Here is a 26,351-nt window from a genome sequence, read left to right on the forward strand (position 1 = left end):
ATTGGCAAGGCTTTTCCAGTGTTCGGGTTCTATTTGGTAAGACCCACGACTTGGATCAATATCATGCTGTAACTTCTACTTCTGTGTTAGTTAACATAGAATGTGGCATTTTCTTTAAAAGCAAACTCATTAAATGAAAATCAAGTATTAGAGGATTAGGATGAAGAATAACAACATGGAGTTTCAGTATTGTGATTTTGGAGCAGAATAATTTGGATTTGTAAGAAAAAAAACCTAAGTAGGTTTGTTTGAAGATATTTTTAAAATAATAATTATGACTACCTTTTGGGAAGTCTGAAACATTTTCGTGAATAATCCTGTGCTGCACTGAATGAACAGTTGGATGGGAATAAAGGTTATCTGGGTTCACATTCTGCAGTAGATGAAATGTTCAGCACATGAAATGTTAGGCCTTTATTTAGCATAAAAAGCCCAAATCAAAACTTTTCAGCCTTTCATTTACAGACCTCAGTGAGCAGAGCATGATTCTTGACTCTTGGGAAGAATTCTGAGTTTTCTTTCTGTGTTTAGTCTATCAAAATCTTCACCATGGAAATGTTAATATTAGAAGAAGCTCATTTCCTTCTATAAGAAGGGACAATCTGTTTTGACTAAGTTGAGAATAGGCGGAAAAATGATCTTCTGTATAGTTAGAAATATGCCTTAACTGAAAGATAGATTTCTAACCTAATTGTATGTGTTATGTGTGGTGGTGGTGGTGGTGGTGGTGGTAGTTATTTCAGTATTTTTCAAGCACATAACCTGGTTTTAGGCATCTAGACATTTAATGCAATATTTCTATAGTATTTGCTTTAGTTATCTTATCCACCAACTATCTCACTAACAGCAAGTAACGGTTTTCGTGTAGTTCACGGCCCACTTGATTGACTTTACTAAGGGATTTCTAATTAAAATACCCAAATGTCACTTTTGAAGTTGAGGATTGATATGACTGTCCTCAAGATTAGGAACCTATTTCTCTACTTTCTGATCTTAGTCAATGTGATTGGATGGGAGAGAAAGAAATCCATTATTCATTCTTTTCATGGCTGAACAAATACTTCAGATATTCTCTAGATCAGAGCTTTTATTCAGAAATCTCATGTAGCTCTATGTTCGTTCTACTTCATTGGTAGACTGTTCTCTTTCCTTTTGACCCAGACTTTAAAAATTTTGGCAGTAGAGGGACATGGCCTTGAGTTTTTCTGTTACTGTGCCTCAGGCGATAATGATTGCAGTTAGTTCAGTGTGATAAACTACAGCCATGGTAATCCAGCTGGAGATTAATACACTAGGTATACTGGCAACAAGGCTATTGGTAGTAAGTACTGATATTAAGTGACTCTTTTCTGAAGCTCATGACCAAAGGGCTTCCTCCTGTTTTGCAAGTTAAAAAATACTACCCACCAGACATAAAAGTTGTTAGTGGCCTGAAAGTAAGAGTCAGTTTTTTTTTCCATTTTCATCTTAGTTTCACTGCAGGGCAAGTACACCCTACACTGAAAAAGGAAGGCATCTCTATGAAGAAGAAGCTTTAGGACGACAGTAGAGGAGGATGGTACTTGATCAAATACCATAACCTGCCAAGAAACATAGTTCTAGATCACCAAGAAACAAAGGGACAAAAGTTTAGGGAAGCAAAGTATATTATTTCTAAATCCCTTTACAGAAAATACATTACATACTCTGTTATTTTCTGTCAGAAATAGTATTGACTGAAGAAATGTGATGTAACAAACTTTAAAATTCTTATATATCTGAGAGTCAATCTTCATATCACAGCATCTTAATATTGGCTTCTTTAATAGGAGAGGAAATACTTTTTTCTCTCTCCATATAGCAATGATTATATCCATAAAATTCTCATTTCACACACACACACACACACACACACACACACACACACACACACACACACACACACACAGTGAAGGGGGGTGGGGGGAAGAAACACTAGCTAATCTAAATTGGGAAATGCAGAGGGCTTTTTTTAAGCATGAAAATTTCATCATCTTGTCAGCTGGCAGAATGCCTGCTGTGTGGATTCACAAAGGCTAAGAATTACACTTTCATGAAATTTTCCTCACTAACTGCCCTGGTTAATTTGAAAGATAACCCACTGTTCTAATTCATTCCTCAATTGGGCGGTGCAGGTTTTATCTTTGATCTGACAAAGCATTTGTGTTAATCGTTTTGGCCCTCCACTAGACACTCTTGGGATTGTGCTTTTACAATAAATGTGTCTGTGATAGCTCTTTAGTCTATTATACTTACAATAGATCCATAGAACTGGTAATTAATTCTCCACTGCTTTGGAAGTGGGAAGAATAGGTGTAGCTCTGTCAAGTGCTGCTGGGAAGTTTGTTTAGCTGGTTCCTTTCTGAAGTGTTCCCCTCAGCTGTCCAAGAAGGAGCCGCAGAAGAAAGTCAGATTTGAGATGCTGCCTATCCTGAAGACTTGCTGATAATAGGAAATCTGACCCCTCTTGGTACCTGGGAGGGGATAGTGGCTGAATTACTTTTTATCTCAAGCACTATTAGTTACAGTGTACATTAAACTCTCATCTTAATGCTTAAGGAGCCTTTTGTTTCTAAAGGTAGATAGCCAACTAAAATATACTTTTAAATTATCATTGATGGTTTATGCGGGTTTTAGAGTGTCCCGTGGGACAAAATGTATTCTTCGCCAGCCTTGTAGTGTTTCTAGCTACTTGTAAATGAGCATCACCTACAGCATTTCACTATAATTTTAAACATACAGATATTGCTGGCCCTCCATCTAGAAAAACTAAGTGAACAGCTAGTTAGTGCCATGCATATGATAAACTGGTAATGTAGTTACTTGGACCAGAAATTGGTGGTTGAATTCCTTAGAAGCTGCCAATTGGGTTTCCAGTCTCAGAACTTTCCTGAAGTAAGCTTTCTGAGGACAGGGGCTATGCTCTCTCCTGTATCTCACCTTTGACCTCTTTCACAGCCCCCCTTGCTCTCAGAAATGTGTGCATTTTAATGGTCAGTAACCAAAGGAACCAACAAGTAAAGGTCATACTTCTTTCTTTGAATTCTTTTTTTACATTGCTGTCATAGTTGAAGAAGGATTACTAGCAGCATACAGGATTTTCAAGTTAACACAAAATTCCACAGGATTTTCAGGTTGTGAAAGCACCGACAAATAAAGCCCTTTGTTACTCTGTCTTCTATATTTTATATCACTGATTGATTGCTGTTGATTTTAGTGTATGCCTATCTCCAGCTTCATGGCCTTAAGTTGTTTGCTCTCCAAGCCAAGTATCAGGCAAAGAGGCATTGACCAGAAATATTTTTATTGTGATGCAAAAAATCACATTGAGCAGAAACATACTTATTGTCTTGATATAGGGGTTGCGCTCTAACTACATAAGGTAGATGACTAGCTCTTTTTCCTGTCTTACTCCTGCCCTCTCCCTGTATTTTTCTTAGTATATTAATTAGTATATTAATATTGGCATAAGTATATTAATATTGTATTAATATACTTAGTAATATTGTATTACTTAGTATATTAATATTAACATAAGCCACATTTAAAAAGCTTTTTGGGACCCAGTTTTAAGAGGAAGTCCAGAAATAACATTCAGTGTCAGTTGTCTCATGATGCTGAGACTTGTTAATGCTCACATGTGTGAATACCTAGTGGAGAAGAGAGCTTTGACCAATGGTGCTAGGCCTTAGCCTAGTGGCTGAGTCCTTCTGGAAGATGGTACACATCCAGGAAGTGGATTGGGATGTTTTGTAGTATGTGAAACGTCCATGTTCAACTTACTCTCTCACCTTTGGTTTAAAAAAATGCTTATTAATTTTGGAATGGATATGCATTCCTTGAAGTCAAAATTAATAACAATCACTGAACATAATGTTAAGCCAGAGACCGAATTAGAGCTACTTTTTGTTTAAAGTGCAAAGAGGGCAGGGTGAAGTGTTAGTTAAAATATTTGCCCCACCAAAATACACACCCATTCAGCAGCATCATAGGCAACAGAATCCAGAGTGTCCTGCAGTGCTTGGAGAGCGACCATTTCTTCAGGAATACACTGAACTTGCCTAGTAAATAATTCTGATGAATTAGAGATGAGCAGCCTCCCACCCCATGGCCCACCAGCGTGTAGGCCACTAACAGGGCTACGCTCATTCCATTGTCCTTTGACTTTGCAAGTGCAGTAGTGCATCGTGACAGCTGTACCGTGCAGGCGGATCGAGGGTTGTAGAGCCACGCAGTGAAGCCCAGTATTTCTCTCCTGTTCCTGTTTCGCTGAAATATTTGGTGTTCAATAACCCTCAAAATTTCTCATTTCTTACCTGTGGTGATGTGGCTGGTAGTTTGAGGCTCTGAGTTGCAATATGCAGTTGTCTCACAGGTACATTGTTCAAGTGGTTTAAACTCTTAAGCTCTATTGGAATTATTGTTTATTTCCTTGCCTCTGCATTTATATTTAGAACATTTAAAAAGAATAAATTGGGTTTCTTTTTTTGTAAAGACTCTTAACAGCATAATTATAAGGCAGAAGGCATGCAAAAAAGCAGGGGATTTCCAGCCCACCCATCCAGCGTCACAGGCAGTGCACTTCACGCTGCCCAGTGGGGCTGGAAGAAGGATCATTTCTTTAGGAAGCCATAGAACTCATCCTAAATCTTACTAAAAGTAACCAAGAAGTACATACTGAGATTTAGTGTTTCTTTTGGTTCTATACCATTTGATAAGGAAGCTAAGCATAAATGAATACCACGGACACCAATCGCATTTTTAAAATGTGGTATTCTACCACCAGGGACCATTGATGGAGGGTGGGCATGTTTTATTAGTGAATGGCTCATTTTTCTTTGGTATGAATATCAAGCAGGCTGATTTTGAGTCAGGTACAACATTTGGCTTCTGCACCATGGTGTGTTCTTACAGAAAACCTAAGAGACAGGATTTGGTGGTGGTTGGAGTAGAATTATTGTACAAATCGAAGTGAATAACAAGTCAAACCTAGTCCTCTAAAACATGCTACAAGCAGCTTACGTTGGTATGGTTATTAGCTGTTACAAAGGCATTCTAAGAAGTGAATCGAATCAGGTACAGACTTATATGCCACCTCACTTTTATTCTTCATAGAATAACCCATTTTTACGTGTACTCTCTATATCACAACATCTCTTTATCTTTGATATCAGTTTAACTTTATGGCATGGACCCTGTTTGGGGAAGCACAGAACAAGAGCATGATTTTAAAGAACTAACGGAACCACACCAAATTCTGAAGTGCCCTGACTGCAGGGAACAGTGTTGTCTAATGTGGACGGACCCCAGAGTTACCTGCAAGATTTCTCCTTTGTCTGTGCCACTCCCCACATATGCATGTTCTTCCTCCTGAGTTTTTGGTCAGAGGTGGAGGCAGTTAGAGCCACAGCCCTTGTCTGTCCTGTCCTTTCGTCCTGACAGCTTAGCCCTCTGTAATACCAGTTTCATGCCAGCCACTGCTAGCTGTACAACAAACTGAGGTTTTGTATTGAAACACTGAGGTCAGAGTTTCTGTCTGGCCACTTACCAGTTCTGTAACTTGGACCAGTTAACTGAACTTCTCCAAGCCAGCGTTTCATAGCCTATAAAATGACAATAGTAATAGTATATGCCTCATGTGGTCCTAACGAGGACTATATGGGATAATGTGTTTAAAGTGCTTAGAAAGTGTAGGGTGCTCATTATTAACACTTGTTACTCCAATCTGAGATATGGAAGGTGAACATGGCTTGGCTGCATTCCTATGTGTGCTCAGAATCCCCAGAGAGGGAGACCCTGACTGGTCCTTGCTGCCCCTGTCCTTCAGAGGTGTCCATCTGGAGGCTTCCATTATCTTGCTGCTCTCCCTCTCGCGTCCAGTCAGGATGATACTGCACTGAGCTGTACCTTCTCTTGGCCCTTCCTTCAGTTTACTCATATGGAATTTCCTTTTTGGTCTTGGTAAATAGGGTCCCAAAGTCAGCCTTAGGAAAGACCACTAATAATTAGGGCTCTAGGAAGTGGCTAAAAACAAGGAAAAAACACTAGACTGGTGTCCTTCAAGAAGGTCCAGCCCCCGTATTGTGCCTAATCTGGTGGGTACTCAGTAAAAAGTTAGTGAGTTCATGATCTTCTGAAAGGCTAGTGGTATCAAATGACTCTCCCAGGTCACAAATAGGTCACAGTTTTGGGACTTTGACCATACTTGGGGACCCTAGTCCAAAATTTGGCCCATCATACTTGGAAAGACAAATTATTGTACAAATTATAACTCCATTTATACTCCATTTAACCTTTCAAAAGTGAGATTTTCACACCATTGACCCTCTGGACTTGAAGGAGCAAAATGAAACTACCCGTTCTCTGCTGCCCATGTAAACGAGAGGGGGGACAGTACCTGAGACCATGGCTGTCTCTTGTTTGGTTTGCCTAGAAAGTGTATGTTACGAGTAACAAGTTGCTTGCCACCTTAGTGTGCTCACTCTTCAATAGGATGCCATGGGAACCCTGGGCATTTGCATTACGAGCGAGGTCAGGCCACTTGATTGGGGCACAAGTCCAGAAAGCTGAGTATAGCACCCAGCAAAGGCCTAGCCCAGCCACTGAAGGGAAGCGTGGGGTTTCAGCCACTTCTGATTACAGTTCACCTCCTCTGAAGGGAAAATTGGAGGTTTTTTGAAATGCTGAGGAAATGCCATAGGAGTTGTCAAATATCTGAAAACAAGTGGGTAAAAAACAGCAAACTGCTTCTGCCAAAACAGAATTCCTTTCTTTAGTTTGTTTTCTCTAACCTTGTATATTTAGGAAAACTCAGCTTCAGGTCTAACTCCAGTTTTCTAGAGCTACTGTCTGGTAGTAGAGTAAGAAATTGAACCAGAAGAGATTTCATTTAACCTTTCAAAAGTGAGATTTTCACACCATTGACCTTCTGGACTTGAAGGAGCAAAATGAAACTACCCGTTCTCTGCTGCCCATGTAAACGAGAGGGGGGACAGTACCTGAGACCATCGCTGTCTCTTGTTTCGTTTGCCTAGAAAGTGTATGTTATGGCTCACATGTGGAAATCAGCCCTTTGCAGATAGTTGTAGATAGGAATTTCCACATCATCCTATCTTAGTCTTGCATTAAATGGAATAACCATACTTCTATTCAGAAGGGAGTTAATTCAGCTGCCTTTCTGAGGCACCGTAGAAAAATTCTCAAAGCCTGGGTTCTGAAAAATAATACTAATAAAAACTAGAGCACCAGTAGTTTCCAGCTGATGGTGTTGGTTGGTTTTGTGCTTGGTGTAAATCAGGAGTGGCTTTACCATATGCTCATACCAAAACCTATAATGTGTTGGCCTTAGATTGGTTTTGAAAAGCAATGTGTAACTTTTTGTCCTGGTTCAAAACTCATCTGACTCTTGGCATTACCTCACAATTTTCTGTTGTCGTTTTTACTGTGCTCCAACATACTGTAGCTCTTGGGGTGGGTGATTTGGTGAAATACATTGTCCAGCTTGTTTCCTGAAAGGTCCCCAGCCTCATTCAGGCCGCACAGGCACTCAGCCCCTTTGGATGTTCAAGAAGCTCTTCATGCTGCTAGGAACCTAGATGATTCGCTAGCTCTCAGAAGCCTAATGTAGTGGGCCTTCAGTCTCTATCCACCAGCAAAGAATGTTCAAGAATCATGGCAGGAAAAAAACCCAGGATTCATTTCTACATGTATACTAAGGATTTAGGAACCATGTGGATAAAGTTACAGGTAACATTTTGAGGATGATTTCCTTCAACTGCAGGTTTCCATCTAGTGATATTCAAGAGCCACTCCTTTCAGGAATTGATCAGCAGAGAAAGATCAAAGGAAAGCCTAGAGTCAAGAAAGAACCTGCTTAAGATTTAATAGCAAAATGGATTTTTGTGGTGATGAGCGTACACAATGATAGATAGCACAGTAGTTCTCAAAAATTTTGGTCTGTGGGACCCTGTACATTCTTAAATTACTGAGGGTGCCAAAGAATTTTCATTTATGTGGGTTATATAAGTTCGTTGTAAATTAAAACAGACATTTACAAAATATTAACCCATCTATAAGTAACAGTAAACCTAGTATATAACAAAAGTAATTTTTTATGAAAAGTAACTACATTACAAAACAATTTAGTAAGAATGGTGACATAGCTTAACAATTTTGCAACTCTCTTTAATGTCTGGCTTAGAAGTCAACTGGATTCTTATATCTGCTTCTGTGTCCAGTCTATTATGGCATGTTGTTTTGTTGGAAGTACATAAAGAAAACTTGACTTCATACAGGTAGGTAGTTGGAAAAGGTAGGAATATTTTTATAGCCTTTTCCATTAATGGGTATTCTTTTTGTCCCTATACCAAACCTTGTAACATGGTAGTTTCTTAAAGGTTATTTCCAATGTGGAATCTGAAACCATATCAATGAACTGTTTTTGTACTCTGGTACATTAAAATCCATTATCTTGAATGGTATATGGTATATAACACTACTGTTTTCCAAGTTGTTGGCAATGAGCATATATTACTTCTGTGGGGGGTAGTGCTTGTTGCATTTTGAAAAAAAATTTTTTTTGAATTTACATATACTAAAATTCACTCTTGTTATAGTTTTGTGAGTGTTGACAGATGCATAGTCATGTAACTGCTACCACAATCAAGATATAAAACACATCACCCACAGCCCACACGCACAATTCCCTTGAGCTTCCTTTTTGAATTAAACTTTTAAATAGGTTCATTCAGATGACTGACTTAATTTATCTTGTGTTGACTGATACCACTTTTGCTTACAAAATATCACATTTTCTAGCATTATCTTCCACCTGGGACCCACCATACTGAATATGCTGGCATTTCCAGATATGTGCAAAATGAAACTTTGTTAGTTCTGTATTTCTGTGCTTAACAGAAACACAGAGTGTCTGAGTACTTAATCTGTGAATATAAAATGAAATTCTAAGGACAATTCCCCCAAAGAGTGTTGGAGAAAAATTCTCTCATTTCCACTGGAACTTCATCACAAGGGAAATTTTGGCTCTGAGGATTTGAGAAAGAAAATTAAGTCATATTTTGAACTTACTACTTTCTTCTAATGGGCCATGAAGACAGAACCCTGACAGCATGAGCAGTGGTTGTAGCACTTAAGTAATTATATTCACTAGTACAGGTTTCTAGAAATTCAACCTAGATATGGAGCCATTCAAAAGGAAAGTTGAACTTGACTATATTCAAATGTGCATCCATTTTAACCTACATGTCTATAGCAGAGTTTGTCATTTTACAAATTCTAGCATATGTATAGAGTCATGTAACCACCACCACAGTTAGGATACAAAATAGTTCTGTTGCCCCAAAAAACTCCCTCTTGCTATCCTCTTGCAATCACACCTTCTTTCCCACCCCTAACCCTGGCCACTACAGGTCTGTTCTCACCATAGTTGTCTTTTCAAGAATGTCATAGAAATGGGATTATAAGGTAGACAGTCTTTGAGACTGTCTTCTTTCACTTAGTTTGTTCCTTTTATTGCTGAATATTATTCTGTTATATGGAGGTATCAGTTTGTTTGATCCATTCACCCATTGAAAGGTATTTGGGCTTTTTTCAGTTTCAGGCATTTATGAACTCAGCTGCTATAAGCATTTGTGTTTAGGGTTTTATGTGAGCATAAATTTTAATTCTTCTGGGATAAATACCCAGGAGTGTAATTGCCAGCTCATATATTAAGTGTAGGTTTTCCCTTTTAAGATATTGCCAAACTATTTTCCCACCAGCAATGTATGAGTGTTCTAGTTTCCGAGTATCCTCACTGGCACTTCATATTGCTGGTGTTTTTTATTTTAGCTGTTCTAGTAAGTGTGGACAGTATCCCATCATGGCTTCAATTTTCATTTCCCTGATAGTGTATTTTCATCCTTTTTATGTGTTTATTTGCTATCCTTATGTCTCTGTTAAAGTGTCCAAGTCTTTCCCTATTTTTTTAATTGAATTGTTTTTTTACTGTTGAATTTTGAGTTTGTTACATATTTTAGATACAGGCCATTTGTTGTCTATGCGATTTGCAAACACTTTATCCCAGTCAGTAGCTTGTCTTTTCATTCTGTTAATGCTGTGTTTCACAGAACAAAACTTAATTTGTATGAAATCTAGTATATCACTTTTGTTTTATAAATTGTGGTTTGGGTCTCATGTCTAAGAACTCAGGATCTGTGGTCCATTTTGAGTTAATTTTTTGTATAAAGTGTGAGGCTTAGGGCAAGGTAGATTTTTTTGAGGGGGTGGAAAGGGTTGGTTTATAGAAATCAAATTCTTCTCAAACTGTTCCAATACAGCTTACTGAAAAGACTTGTTCTTCCATTGAATTGCTTTTGCACCCTTGTCAAAAACCACTTGAGCATACTTGTGTGAGTCTATTTCTGGACCCTCTATTCTTTTCCATTGATCTTGGTGTTGACACCTTTGCCAACCACAGTCTTGATTACTGTAGCTTTATAGTAAGTCTTATGTAGCGTGATTCATCCATTTAAAAATATGTTTTAGCTATTCTAGTTCTTTTGCCTTCCATATAAATTTGAGTTAGCTTGTTTTTATTGACAAAAGAATCCTGCTGGTATTTTTATTAGAATTTTGTTAAATCTATGTATTACTCTGGGGAGAATTGACATCTTCATTATGTTGAGTCTTCCAGTCCATGAACTTGGTATGTCTCTCCATTTAGTCTTCTCTTTTTTCTTTCATTAGCATTTCGTTTTCAGCATACAAATCCCACGTATGTTTTGTTAGATTTCTACTTAAGGAGTTCATTTTGGGGAAAGTTTTTTTTCCTTCCCCAATTGTATTTCCCAGATTATATATCTTTTTGTCCTGATACTTCCATAGTTAAGAGAATTATGGGTGAATCAGTTGGTTCTCAAGAGTACTGAGGAGCCATGAAACATTAAAAATAACCTATATAAGTGCATAGTTAATATGCAGCCCTTAAAATTTACTTATAAATATTGGCCCAGATATTTGGCCACATAATAGTGCCAAGTTTTAAAAAACAGCAGCTTATATAGTAGAGTGTCACGTAAAATTTGTGTGTGTGTGTGTTGAGAGAGTTTTCTAGAAGGATGTTTACCATATGTCAAACCATATCTGAGTGGTGAGAAGTTTAGGCAATTTTATTTTTTCCATATTGGTTTTCTCTATTTGAATATTTCACAATAGGTGCATGTTGTTTTTGTCAGTAGTGACACTTCTTAAAAGAGAAAAGAAACATAAAACAGTGAATTATAATATAGTCCTTACCAGTAAATGAGGATATCTATAGACTCAAGTCCCATTTGAGAATTAAGTACTTGCATCCTGGAAATCTTAATGTTGCCCCAGCCATTTTAAATTTCTAAAATTTTATATTGAAAACCAAAGGAACATTTTAAGACAGATGGACCATTCTGAGAAAGCTATTTAAAATTTTTTTTCACACATCATTTCTTTTTTATTATATGCTTGTCTTGGTATCAAGCTAAGACAATGGATCTCAGTCTTGGCTGCACATTAGAATCACCTGGGTGGGTTTTAAAAAGAGTATCTGATGGTTCAGCCTATCCTGGAACATTAGATTGAAGTTACTGAGGGTGGGCCAGGACATTGGTGTTTTTAAAACTTCTCCATGTGATTATTAAACTATTTCAAAAACATGTTGATCAGTTCTGATGGAATGTATAGGAACCACTAAGTATTTTAAATGTGATTTCTATATATGACATATATAGTTATTATATGTATTATTGTATATATGATTCCATAGTTTATATATGAAGATATGAAAATAAAAGGTAAATACGCTTTCACACCTGTATCAAGTTAAGTACGTACTTACAAATGAGAAGGAAATGAAATTTTCTAAAACAAAATGAGTTCTATTGTGGCCAAAAATCATTTTATTAAAGCAAAATATCCATAGTATCATCAATATGTCCACATTTTTCATGAGAATTACCATCCCTGTTAAGCCTTCACATATATTGCTGACACTTCACAATTGGCAGATAATTAGCATTGCTCTGCTTTGTCTGTTCTCTGTTGTGGATATGATTGTATAAACCTAGGCTGAGGAATATTTGTGTATAGAAATGTCATCTTCCCTGTGTCCCTTCTAAGAGACCTCCCATATAATGATTTCATGACATCTGATCCTGCCTATGTGGAGGAATTATGTTCTTTACAACACTTTTAAGTGGTTCTGAGATCTGCAGTCCTGTCACCACCCTCTCAATCTTGACAGTGACTCACAGTCTGTTTTTTAGTAGCTTCAACTTCCCATCATAGGAAGTACATAGTTTTGCCCAAGCCTAGTACTCCAGGAGCAGGGCCCCGAAGTCAAAGTGGAGCAGGGGAGATGTTGGTCAAAGGGAACAAAATTGCAGTTGTGTAAGATGCATGAGTCTAGAGATCTAATAATGTATGGCATCGTGACTAAACCTAATAATACTGTATTGAATGCTGGAAATTTGCTGAGAGTGGATTGCAGGGGCTTTCATCACAAAAAATAAAAAGGTAACTGTGAGGAGATGATATGTTATCTTGACTGTAGTAGTCATTATGATATGTATATCAAATCATGTTGTACACCTTAGGTATATACAATTTTTATTTAAAAGTAAAATAAATGGGACAGTTCCTAGGCTACATTTCCCAGCACTCTTCATAGGAATCAGATAACAGAAATGGAATTCTTCAACTTCCTCAGTATGCAGCAACTTGAATGAAACTAGAAGACTGTCCATCTTTTGCAGTGTTTTGGGCTTTTTTAGGGTTCCTGTGGGAACTTTGAAAATCTTGCGAACTGGTTTACTTAGCTACCTGTCTGTGAGGGTGTCAAGACCCTCCTCCCTAAACACCATGTTTTCCTTCCTGGTCTCACCTACCAAAAGTATTTAATGTGCCTTAAAGAAAGAGACAAGTGGTTTTAAAAGGAAAGGATTCCATTATGTTAATATACTTTGTATATTACACAGTGCATTACAGTTTTCAAAACAGTTTGACAGCTTTACCTAATTCATTCCTCACAGTGATCTTGTGAGGTACACAGAGCAATACTTTCCAGTATGTCCCAACTCGGGATAATAGAAGCACAAGTGGCCCAAAGTGGACATCATGGTGGTGTATATTCCTCCCACTGGTGGTCACATTGCCTTTTCCTCCATTCCCACTGCTTTAATTCAGTTCTTGGTCATCTCATCCTTAGCTTTCTGATTGATCTCCTGTCTTGGTCAATTCCCTTATCAGTCCATTCTCCAGTCTCCAGGATTACCTTTCCAAAACAGAGTTAATAATGTCAACTTCGAGCTTAAAAGCCTCCAGTGGATTCTTGTTTCTTGCAGATTAAAATTCAGATTCCTTAGCACTACATCCATCAGTCCCTAAGCTAGGCTTTCCACCTTCTCCAGCCTCACTGTCCACTGCAGACCATATGCCTGCTGCATACAGAGCTTGGTGTTCCTCAACAGCCCCGTGTGCCTGCCTTCCTGCCTCCACTCCTGCCGTTTCTGCCTCAAACCACACCCCGCCACTCACACTGCTGCACTTTGTGAAATTCTGCTTATGCCTTGAGTGGCACAGCCTCTGGAAAGCTTTCCTCACTCTGCTCTCCCAGCAGGATGTCTTCCTCTCTGCCGTGTGCTCCGTGACCCTTTGTCCACACCTGAGATGGCACCTACCTCCAAGTGAAGTAGCCCCCTGCCCCATGGCCTGCCAGCTCCTTGTGAACACAGGCTGTGCTGTGTGGTGCTGTGTCTCACTTCACGTCCCCTGAGCAGAGCAGAATGCCAGGGTCATGGCGGATACAGAACTTGTTTATTTGAGTGAGGGAGTGATTTCTGGAACCTTCAGAGAGGCTGTGGGTGCAACGTTTTATGTTTAATGGAAGAATCTGTTAATTCTTACATTTCATTATTATCAATGACTCCACACTCAGTGGACAGTATTTTCTGGAATGTCATGTTTATTCTCACCAGATTTCAGTCATCTTAGGGATCTCAAGAAGTTAAAATTACTCTGGCATTACACACACACACATGTGCGCACAGAGTACATATTTCCACCTTTAAAAATGTCCCTGCTTCTCAAACTAAAGGTGTGGTGTTGGTCTTTCCTTTTATCTAATAGTGCTCTTCTTGCCCTCCCGGACCACGACCACGAAACTAGCTTCTTTGCAGCAGAGCTGGTTTTCAAACGCCTATTGGCATAAGTTCTAACACTGGGCAGTCATATCTTTTTCCTGTTAACAGCATAACTAAATACCCAGACAGTTCTGAGAAGCTCTTAGCATCATGTGTATATTTGTGTGTATTTGTTGGCTTGTGTGCTTGGCCCCAGCCCTAGCATACACAAATGTGCTATTGCAGGAGAGTAATGGGGCCTACTTGGCTTTTGTCTCCTGTTGGAAAGTTGTTCTGCTTATTGGTCATCATATGCTTAGTGGTGCCCGTAACATGTTGGGGAAAATCAGTATAGGTAGGAAAGTGGCTGATAATAGAATGTGAATCTAGACTTCTGGAGGGGGCCTCAGAGAAGCTCATTATATTCAAGTTTGAAATATAACTTGAATTAGTGATACAGAATTAAATAATTTTGGACCATAGTAATGTAGTTTCTCATTTCCATTCTGAAGGTGGTAGTGCAAGCAGCTCTGCAGGAAGTTAGAGCAAGGGAATGGACGCGCGCTCAGATGACAGTTTCAGTCTGATGTTGCTAGCAGGTGATAGAACAGCTGTACTTCTTTTGCTGCTTTCCTCCCTTCTTTACCGGGTGGAGCGAAGTGCAATTTGCAACACTTGGGACCTGGCAAAGGACAAAAAAACAAATAGTAAACCAAAAAGAACAGGGAATCACCTAAGGCACACACTGAGTGGCCTCCTTGTCTGAGCAGTGTCAGACTTGTGCGGCAGTGGTGCCCCCATTTCATAATCTGTGGGCCCCCTCTCCCAGGTCGATTCCGTTTGGCCCAAGAGTCATGGAAATAGCTTTTGTGTTTGGCTTTAAAATCAGACTTGTTTTATCATATTAAACTGCCAGGACCAAGTCTTCTTGACAAAAGACCCCTGAAATGCCATGAGCCTAGCAGATACTTGGTTTTATGTGGAGGCACACACAGTAGAAGCATCTGGACTCCCATTTCTGTGTTTATAAACATGTGGATTGTAGTAAGAACAACTCATTTTCTGAACTGATGCTCTAGCTGGCTCTTTGGTGATCTTTCAGGTGATTTCAGGCCATCAGCATAGAAGTTAATGTCTGACATCCACTAGGATGTTTATTTTATAGGAAGAAAAGATGGATTGTTATAGGAAGAAACCAACTAGGTTCTGGTAATGTTAGAAAAAGAATCAGATGCATGTTTTGGAAGTTCGGCAAACATTTGTTGAGTTTATAAATCAGGCACTTATGATGTCTAATGGTTGCCTATCCAGAGAATCTGCTTCAAGCCAGATTTGGGGCTATGTAAATGATAACATAATGTTTGTAAAAACAGGTTCTAAGCAATCATTTCTTTTCAGCTGTGGAGCGAAATGTCCATAGTAAAGATTATGTAAAGTATAGCATCTTTATGTTTATTTTTATAAAATTTGATTTATTATCTGAGAGGTTTTAAAAGATCTGATAATGCTGGTTATACACACTTTTTTTAAAGTCAGGAATCACTCCTTTTTTTCTGTAGTAGACAATCAAAATAAGCAGTTTGAGGAGATGGATTTAAGACAGCCAAATTGTTGTATCTTCAGCTGTGTAAAAGAAATACGGTACCTTGGACCAGAAAACGTGTATTAGCAATGGTTTGGTTAGTGACTGTAAAATACAGTTCCACATGACATCAGGTATGGCTAGTATCAGACATCAGAATTTAAGGAGCAGTTAGCCCTCAAATGTGTTCTGCTTTTTTGCATGAAAATATATTAATAAATGAATCTTCCATTTATGAATCAAACATTAATAAATGTTTCTTGCTGATTGCTCGTAGGGAGAGAGTTGATCTGGTCTTGTTGGTGTTCATTGTGAGGGAGGAGTGTTTGTCATAAACCTGACCCAAAATTTGCCATATTTTTCCTTATTTTGGATGTGGTAGGTTGATCAGAACATTGCTTTTTAATGTGAAATTACAGCGTAGTGCGTTAAGTGATAAACTTACTTGGCCAGGGACATTTTCTTCCCTCTGTTACAGAGTTAATCATTAAACAGTCTCCCTGTTCAGAAAAAAAGATACTGTTAAAGACCCCAGATTGCAAAAGCAGCTCTACTTCTTCTGAGAGCTTTGGGGCAATCCTCTGACGTGTAATTGCTTTTACATCAGTCACAAGAGAGAGACAAGAATGCGCTTTCCTTGAACTTAACAGTTTGGGCAATTTTCTATAATCCAGTAAATACAAATTGTAGCTTGATTATTCATCTACGTCTGTCAAGCAAATTTTAATGGATGAATGAATGAGTCAAATCTATGCATGGAAATATATAAATGTGGAAAATATGGGTCTAATTACCAGGCTGCTGAATTTACACAAGGTCAGGTAAACAAGGCACCAGTGTAATGATTATTAATTGTTAATAATGCCTTTGGGAAAACATTCACATTTTCCTTCTGAATACCTAACAGTTTGCCTTTCTAGTCATATTAAACTCTGAAAATTTTAGCTGGTCTAAAAACACTAAAACATTTTTGCCCTCTTTTTTATCCTTTCCCTATAATTGCTTTCTAATTCTTTTAGAATAACAAGTATAATACATTTTTCAGGACCCTGTTGAAAATCAGCTTAATATGATGGTGAGCGTATATGTGTGTGTGGGGGGGTGATAACACACAGCAGAATGAAATAGCTGCTCTCTTTTGTCTTCATTGAATGAGCATGCCCCTCCATCTTCCACCCTCTCTTTCAAACATAATCGACATTCTAAAACACAAAACCAAGGTGGTAATAAAGGAAAGGAAATCAAAGCGGGCTTTTTTCCCCTCTATTTACCATAGTAAGTCAACATTTGACTCTGTCTTGATATTCTATAAAATAAATGTTGGAAAAAGAGTAATATCAATGAGTAGTTTCCCATCGAAATGCCCAAGGGCCGAAATAATTGAGGGAGTACTTGTCGAGGTTTTTCTTAGTTCAGTAACTCTTGATCACCATGCAGTTTTGTAGCTATGCTATCATTAAGGGCTCTCCATGTCTGGAAGGACACTCCCCCCCCTCCGGGTTTAATCCAAAAGTCATAAATTGTAGAACTTACACGTCTGCAGGTCACCCAGGCGAAAACACTGCATCTTGAGAAATCTATCTTTCTGCCACTGTGCTTTGAAAATCTTTTGAATATTTTGCATTAATGGTACTGCTGCAGTCTCTTGCTGGGCTGTCTTCTCATCCTCACAAGCTCCATGTTCGGAAGTTTTTCTCCATGGCTGATCTAAATGTTCTCTCTTTTCTAGGCCTTACCGCTTCCTACACACCCGTGTTGAACGTTAAATGAATACCACCACCTTCCTGTACGCATTTATTTTTATGTTTTTGTAAATGGCACTCATACCTCCCTTTCATTTTTTTGAACTCTGTAAGTGATTATTCAGTCTCATTTCTTCAAAATTTTTGGCTTTCATTTTTGTTTTTCTGGAACTCTATTTGTTTTTTAATCATGGTTACCCTTTGGAGGTTAAGATTATACTGGCTATGAGCCAAATGGATTTGGCCCTTTTTTTGACCTTAGCCCTGCAGGTAGCCTCCTCTCCTCTTTTATAGTCCTCTCTAGAATATAATGGACACACTTTATGCACACTCATGGGTGCTGGAGTGGTTTAATTAAGTCTGTGTAGAATTATAGCCCAACTCTTTATCCTGGCATTTGAGACAGTATATATAATCCAACCTTCCCTCTCCACAGACTCACCCATCTAACAACGCTCTCCAAATCATTATTCCTCCAGACAGACCTTTTTCTTACAACTGCCAGGATTGTCCTCGTCCACTTACCGTCTCTTTAAATTCTCTTCAGTCCTCAAGACCTAAATGCATCTCTGTGGTAGGATGCTTTTTGTCAACATTACAGCTGTGGAAGTTTAGTTTTGTTTTCCTTCTGCTTTCCTACAGAACTTTGAATGTGTAACTTTTCTCCCACAGTTTCTTTAATACAGTCACTTGCAGTTATATTCTTTTATTTGGCAAATAATGTTGTTCCCTATACAGTTGTTGACTACCAGAGAGCAGGAGAAAGACTAGTATTTTCTGAACTATCAGATACTTTGCTAAGCATTTTTTACATACATGTTATCATTTAATTCTTGTAGCAGCCCTGTGAGGTCAGTAATATTTTTTCCAATTTTATAGAAAAAGAAGCCACATCTTGTTGTAAGAAACTCAGCCAGTGTTAGAAGGTTAATGCATTATAGAGCTGGGATTTAAATTTGGGCCTCACTGATCAAAACCCATGTACTCTTCTTAAGAAGCCATCTTCTCATAAGAGTAACAGTTTGCATCCTGCTCTATCAAGTTCCAGAAAATTCAAACAAATAAATAGTTGTTCAGTAAGTGGTTGAATTTATCACTTTGGAAGTCTTAATAGCTTCTACTGCATTTCTTTTACCCATCTGCTCATAGTAATGTGAATTAGCAGCAAAATAGCCAGAGCCTTAGTAAGGGCCCTCTGTATTCTCAGAGAAGGCTGATCCATGAAAGGTTGACAGTTGCACTCCCATGTAAGACTGTTTACTTGAGACAAATTCTTTTTTGTTGTTTATCTGTTTTTAAGCTTTTCTCTTGTTGATCCCAACATTATTGGTATTGTTAAATGTCACTCTTCTCATTTACTGTTTGCATTTCATTTTAAGAAAGTAAGTCTCATTGTAGTAGCATGAATAATTTATGCATCTGTCAAAGAGCTATTAAAACACTGCAGGTTGGATAATAATGCATTCTCAAGTTTATATACAAACTAAGGAATATTTTCATATTTACCACAGTAGTAAACCTGGGTGCTTACTAAAAAGCTATGGTCTCACTGCCTTCAATAGAGGACCCTGTGCCAAGTTGTAATTATGTTTATAGATAGAGACAGTTTGGCACCTTATCTTTCATAGAAAATAGGCCTTTGTACTTTTGAGGGGCTGTTTACGTCGCTATTTAAGGCATGGAATTTTTTATGAGGTATATTTATTCTTGAAGAATTAGTGGTTATAAGGATTAGGAAGGAAGATTGCCCAACCTAAGGATGAAACGAATTTCAATTTGGTGAACACAGGTAGTGAGGTTGAACTTTGGAGTGGCAAAAATATGAACTGTTTTTAGGTATATGAGGGTCTCTTCTTACCAACTTCTGTGCATGTTGAAAAATTCAGCCTATTTTACAAACAGTTGCTAATGGCATAATGCATTTTTCCATATCTTCCATCTGAATTTTTTACTATTATTGATTGAGGCTTCAGTTGAGAAATGTGTTTAGAACCCTGCTTTCTGTGGTAATCACAGAAGTCAGTGGGAAGACAAGAAAATTGTATTGAAAGAAATTGTGTGCGTGTGTGTTTTGTGTTTCAGCATAGATTATCTCTGCCAAAATAATAGCTGTCATTTTGTTCTCGTTATATTAGTGGCCTGTAGCTTACCATACTCCTCTTGCCTTAGTTCTGCTTCTGACCACTGGCTGTGACCCTCAGCAAGAAGGTCTTTTTAATTGAATGTCCAAATTTGAATGATCCTCATCCAAATACCATTGTAATTTTGATCCATTTCAAATTAGAGAGCCCTGAGTTGTGACCTCTCGCCTCAACACGAGAGCCCTTTAACATTCAAGACTTTGAAACTTCACTTCTGCTTAGAATTTCATATCATGCCCATCCTGGGGGGAAAAGATGGAAAATGTATACGCTGAGCCTATAGGACTTCCTGCAGTGCTTATTAATCCTTTATGGATCATTTGAAATGTTTCTAGTTTATTTAAGCTTTGCTGCTTGTATCAGATTGTTCCTACGAAAAAAGAAAAAGTGATCATGCTTTGAATTTTTAAAAATGATCTCACTTTCAAGCAAAAGCACTTTTATGCTCCATTAAAGTTGAATTTGCCAAACTCTTACATCGCATTAACACAAGCTTTACTGGATAGATAAACGTGTTGTTCAGAGACTGACTTGAACTTTACCAAACTGCATATTAAGATTTTTATCTTTATACTTCTTATTTCTTAAATTATTTAAAAATAGACAAGTAAAATGGACTACATTTGCTCAAATACTTTAATGGCGAAATGAATTTTCCATTTAAAATATTAAGAAAGATTGTAAGCTAATTGGACTCTGAAGCTAAAATAAGCAAAAATATTTTGATCCATTAATTTTACATCTGTTCATACTTGTTTTATATAGTATAAGTATCTCAAAACTTTTGATTATGTTTCTTGAAATTTATATAAGTGGTTTAAACATTTTGACATTTCTAATTTTAAGTCTATCATGTATTCAGTACTTTTTGGAAATTTTAGTAAGTTAGCCAATAAAATGACTCATATTTTCCCCTTTTCAGTTTAGTGGACTTTTAAAAATATGCCCAGGAAATCCTCCAGTTTTCTGTCAATTACAGTGTTACCCTCTTTGTTTTTATTTATTTCATGCAGTTTTTGGCTTGGAAATAATATCATATGTATCCTTTTGACCTAAAGTTACTAAGAAAATTCTAGTCCCACATGTACCATGCTTTCTGACTCCCTTAACACCATTGTAAGGACTTGGTCTTTCCTCTGCATCTCCTTCGCCTTGAGGTTTAATTGAATGTGTTTGTTTCTTCAAAAAAAATGTAAGCTGGTTTTCTACTTAAAATGACTTTCTGTAATTTTAATACATGAAACCTTTACAAAATACAAGGTTTTATTTTATCCAAAAATATACATGCATGCACTTCTTAAAACAGTAATTTGCATTAACATTTGTAGTGACCTTGAAAATATATGTTTTTAATGGTACTGAAAGTATAATTTAGTATCAAGCTAAATCTTCAGCTTTCACAGATTCCCCCTTTCTAGCTGTTGAGTCACTGGGGTTCTTAAAAAGGAAAATGCATTTTCAGAACATTACTTTTTTAAGGCAACAACAAAGTATATATACACAGAGCACGGAGAACCTTTTATATGACTTCTGGAGGGAAAAATCAAAACAGTTATATGAAATATTTAGCAAATTGTTTTAATGCTACAACTCACCATTTTCCAAGAGATCGATGGTACCTTGTTAGTAAGAAACTGTGTATTAACTTTGACTTCTAATGTAAAACTGTGCCCTGAATTTGTTTTTCACTAATTTACTTTACTCTTTTCTCCTAGGGTTCCTATGACCTTTCAGAAATGTGTACTTCATATTTTATGCTCTACAAGAGCTACCCCTTAGGTTGCGTTGAATAACTCAAAGTTGAATTACAAGCATAATGGCAGTTCTCTGTGGCATTTCCAGTTCCAGCTCACGTTTAGTCTGCTACATTCTTAAGTGAAGTGTTTTTTAATGTTGTCCATGTTAGGGTAAAGGTTAAATAATGCTGGGGCTTCTCTTCATGGGCAAACAGAATCATTTGGGTAGTCGAGTAGAAGGTTGTGTTCACATTTTCATTCCTCAGTCAGCATTAGGTCAGCATAGGTGGTCTGGATGCTTTTGGAACTTTCAGAGCATATGTACTTGCGGAATATTTTGTCAACTGTTCATTGTACGATGGAACTAAAAATCATCCAGGGTTAAAAAAAACATGTCATGTGGCCTTACTTCCCAAAGTCACACACGTTGAAAAACCTTGAGAGTAGAGAGTAATAATATCTTTGAATTCTCTAACACTCCAATTGCCAGTGGAAAAGCCTGGTCACCTACAAAAAAAGTCGATGGTGGGAGTCTGTTTTTTTAACTTCAAGCATAATCTTTGTAAAAAATGAGGTTTCAATTCATATTTATCAAGAAAACACATCTCTTGGTTATCTGTTCAATGTTTAATTAATGCAACCATCATTGAGTTTTCTGCTGTGAAGGGGCATAGAGAAGATGTGCTATTTCCATTTTCCAAGTAAAACAGATCGTGTCACGATCCCTAAGTAGTCTGTTACTAGGCAGGGGCTTTGCAGCATTCTGATGACATTCTTTAAACATCCCTGCAAGAAGAAAAGCCCACAAATACTGTGCTGTCTATTGTCAGGAAGGAAGACTTGAGTGCTCGTACATGGGAATTACACGTGTTCACCAGTCTTTACAGTTTTAAGGCATCGGTCCCACATGGTGCTTACAGAATCATCCAATGGGAGGGGCAGGGTAGGTGTTAACCTGCAGTACCCAAGGGGGGGCACCCAAAGGCTCCTGGGGTGGAGGGGCCTGCCCAAGGCGCAGGGCTGCTGAAGCAGTGTGGCAAGGGAGAGCTTTGAGTTGGCTCCTGCCCTGCTGCTTTGCCACAGGGCGGCTTTATGGGGCCGTCGGCAGGGGAAAGGCTTTTGGACTCTCACAAGCAGCCTAGCCTGAAGGAAGTTAGAGTGTTCAGCCATCTGAATTAATCTTGATATCACAGAGTTTAATTCCATCAGTTTAAAATGAAAACTTCTGCAGTGCATCAGACACTAGACTAGGCTATAGGGGTTCAGAGCTGAGCGATAAGATCCCATCCCTGGGGGCTGAGGGACTGGCCGGTGGCTGCCCTTCTGTCTCCCTTCTACCTCTCCCCTTCTTTACTCCATCCTCAAAATAATCTTTTATATGAGCACATTTGAACCTCCCGCACGTAAAGTCATGCCCGCTCTCTTGCACTCGAGGTCTCCTAGATGAAAATATCCATTCCCCCAGAGGTGGGATTGAAACTGTTCTAAGTGCAGGTCCAGCATGTTTCTCCTTAGCAAGTGTTTGATTTAATTATTTGAAGAAAGTAATTCATACAAATATGTGAAAAATACAACTCTCTTGGGGTGGGTAGGGGGGAGTTCATTTGACAAGTTACTTTAAATACTATTTTGATAATGATGTTCCTGGTGGAGGCCAGGGTGGATAAAGGACGAATCCTTTCTGTTTAGGGATGATTCCGTTTACCAGACGTGTATAGCTGTATCCCTACTGCAGACAACCTGGACCCCCATGCCTTTATGATCATCAGCATTCTAGTGATGCTGCCAGTGTCTCAGGAGAGTGGAGAGTCATCCTCGTTTCATATTGATACAGAAAGTGCTTCCAGTATTTGACTACCTTGAACAGGGGACTTTCTGCATGCTCAGTAACTGTCTGCCAGGTTTGCGGCCAGTTAGCATCATATCTAGTCCATCTCTCATCCCTACAGAATTATAAAATCCTGTCTGTTGTAAGAGGCTTTCCATCCTCAAGGGGAATTTGAAGTCCAGTATGTGGAAATGTCAAATTCTCTGCTGGCTTCTAATATACAAGGCCTTCTGATCATGTTCCTGGGGAAGGAGAGCTGATTAGGGAGCAACTTCTCTGTTCTTAGTATTAATGCCTCATTCCAGTCTCATTTTCTGCTTTCTTGGAGGAGCACCCAGTGACTTCACTCATGCAGCAAAGTCATTCTTCAGTTTTATTATATAAAACATCAGATGAGGAGCTAAAAAGAACTTTTTCCAGAAGCATCTCCTGAGCCCCATAGTGGAATCAGAAGTAAGGCAGTGGACTAGCAAAGGGACAAGCATGCATAAGACCATCTCAGCATCCAGGGGAGGCCCGTCAGGCTTGCTTGCAGGTGGGCAAGACAGAAAGATAGATTCAGGAGCTCGTTAGAAGGTGCATATCAAGGTCCAGAGAGCTGGAGAGCTGCATCTAAGCAAGTTTTCTTTGAACCTGTTTCAGAACATAGGAAGACATCTGCTAAGATGGATGATATTTTCCTTGGGATTCATTCCTTATGCTTCTTGCAACTTAGAAATTGTAGGCCTTGGAAATATGTATTAAAATCTTTAGTAATCTAACTATTCAGAAAGGCATAGAGTATTTTGGGCTTTGAAGGGAGTAGCATAATGGGCAAGTGTCAGGATTATCATATATTACATGTATTTTTTGCCTTTCTTCAGTCATTCTAGCACTTGGCCTTAGCCTGACTTTTTGTTTCTACAGCTTGATGGAATGTGCTATATAGCCTTGTGATTTATATGTATTAAATCTTATCATAGCCATATAGTGGAGACTTCCTAAAACAGACTGCTGGGTGCCACTGCTGGAGTGTCTGCTTCTAGGTCTAGGATGGGGCCCAAGACTTTGCATCTCTAACATATTCCCAGGTGGTGCTGATGCTGCTGGTCCGGAGACCCTACTTTGAGAACCACTATTCTAGACCTTCACTGAGGCATACTACTCAGCTAGGAGCAGTGGAATGAAAACTAATAGCATGAAATCCTGATTTAGTAATGTAGGAAAAAGATATTTACTTAAAAGGAAATGCTTTTACTGATAGGAACATGTTTATATTTTCCTAACATCAGTTATGGAGGCTTATGGACAACTTGGTGTTCATTTTTAAAAATCATCTCATAGAATTAGAGGATTCTTATACTAGAACAGACGTTATAACCATCTAGCCTTGTACAACACCCTTCTTTTTTTTCTATTTTTTTAATTGAAGTATCATTGATATATGGTTTCAAGTATACAACACTGGTTCAACAGTTACCCATATTATACCCCCCACTAGTGCAGTTCTTATCTGTCAGCATAAGACAATGTTACACAATCATTGGCTATATTCTCCATGCTGTACTATGATCCCTGTAACCAACTTGCCTTATGATTAAGATTTTAGTGCCCCTTTATCCCCCTCACCCTTCCCACCAACCCACCCCAACTCTACCCTATGGTAACCACCAGGCACTTCTCAGTGTGCATGAGTCTACTGCTGTTTTGTCCATTTTGTTTTACAGTACCCTTCTTTATGAAAAAAGAGACTGAGACTCCCGAAGTTCAGGTCTCTCCTACTTTTTTTTTTTTTTTTGAGGTAGAGTTACGAGAAATGATTGAATAGGAAGACAATGTTAGGGGAGGGAAATTCTAAAGACTAATTCTCCAAATATAAATGTAAATATAAAATGCAATTTTATGTCTAGTCAACAGCTTAATATCCTTAAATTAAATTCAGCCCCAAAGTTGATTTTAGGCATTCTAAGCCAGAGGACTGTAGTGATTTTAATACAATTACTTTTTTTCAGTTGCAGAGATCGTTTACTGGTTTAGCTCTTGGGTCCACAGCCCTAGGTTCTTGGGAAATTGGTGCTAGAAGTAGCCCAGTGAAAATGTTGATAAATACCAAGTTTTGGAAGCATTGCTATTAAATTAGATAAGAAATAATATATGTATAATTGGAAAGAGAAGAGGGAAATTATTGTTATTTAGAGATCCCTGTGAACCTGGAAAACCCAGTGAGATCAACCAAAAAACTATCACATACAAAAGTAATTTAATAAGGTCATTAGTTACAAAATTAATATTAAAAAACCAATAGCTTTGATCTATACCAACAACCAATTAGAAAATATAATGAAAGTACTGTAAAAACCATTTATATAGTAATGACTAAAAAGATTAAATACCTGGGGATAAACTTAACGAGAAATATGCTGGATATATATATATAAAGGAAACTTTAAAATGTTACCAGAGGACTTCAGAGAAGACTTGAGTAAATGGAAAAGTATATCCAGTCTTTGACAAGGACTTCAACTTTTTAGGATTGTTAGCTCTCCTCTAAGCTTATCCGTAAATTTAAACTTTCTCAATTTTTAAAAATTTCACTGGAAATTCCCAATAAGATGACCTACCAGTTATTAAAATTTTTAGGAGCTCAGGGTAATTAAAATATTTTGGTGCTCCCCTGATTTTAATGGAACCAATACAGAAAGTCCAGAAACACACCTAAAAGTTGGATTTAGTAGTTTTATAAATGGGTGGTTCATATTAGTAGGGAATAGTCATCTGGGGGGAATTTCTTCCTTGCTCCCTACGCTAAAACAGATCCCAGTTGGGTCAAAAACTTAAACTTAGAAAATGAAACTATAAAAGTAATAGTCATTTTTAATAATCTTGAAGTTGGAAAGACTTTTTGAAACAACACAAAATTCAGAATCCAAAAAGGGAAAATATCAATAAACTTGTATACAAGTTTAAAAAAAGAAATATTTCTGCAGGGCACAAATTATACATGTACACATGCAGACACCCCATAAAGTCAAAAGAAGTAATGAACTGGGGGAAATATTTGCAACTCGTGTAACAAAGGGCTGATTTCCTTCTCATATAAAGCACCCTCACATATCAAGGAGACACCAACAACCTAGTAGAAAATTCGGTAAAGGACAGGAACAGGCAATCCATA

General features: G+C 38.0%; 1 protein-coding gene across 1 annotated transcript in view; it reads left to right on the top strand.

Moving 5' to 3' along the window:
* Nucleotides 1–26,351, top strand: part of POLA1 (DNA polymerase alpha 1, catalytic subunit) — a 288,452-nt gene that overhangs the window by 149,690 nt on the left and 112,411 nt on the right. The gene's annotated exons all lie outside the window — the stretch shown is intronic.

The sequence above is a fragment of the Manis pentadactyla genome, chromosome X, assembly GCF_030020395.1.
Source record: "Manis pentadactyla isolate mManPen7 chromosome X, mManPen7.hap1, whole genome shotgun sequence".
Lineage (NCBI taxonomy): Eukaryota > Metazoa > Chordata > Mammalia > Pholidota > Manidae > Manis > Manis pentadactyla.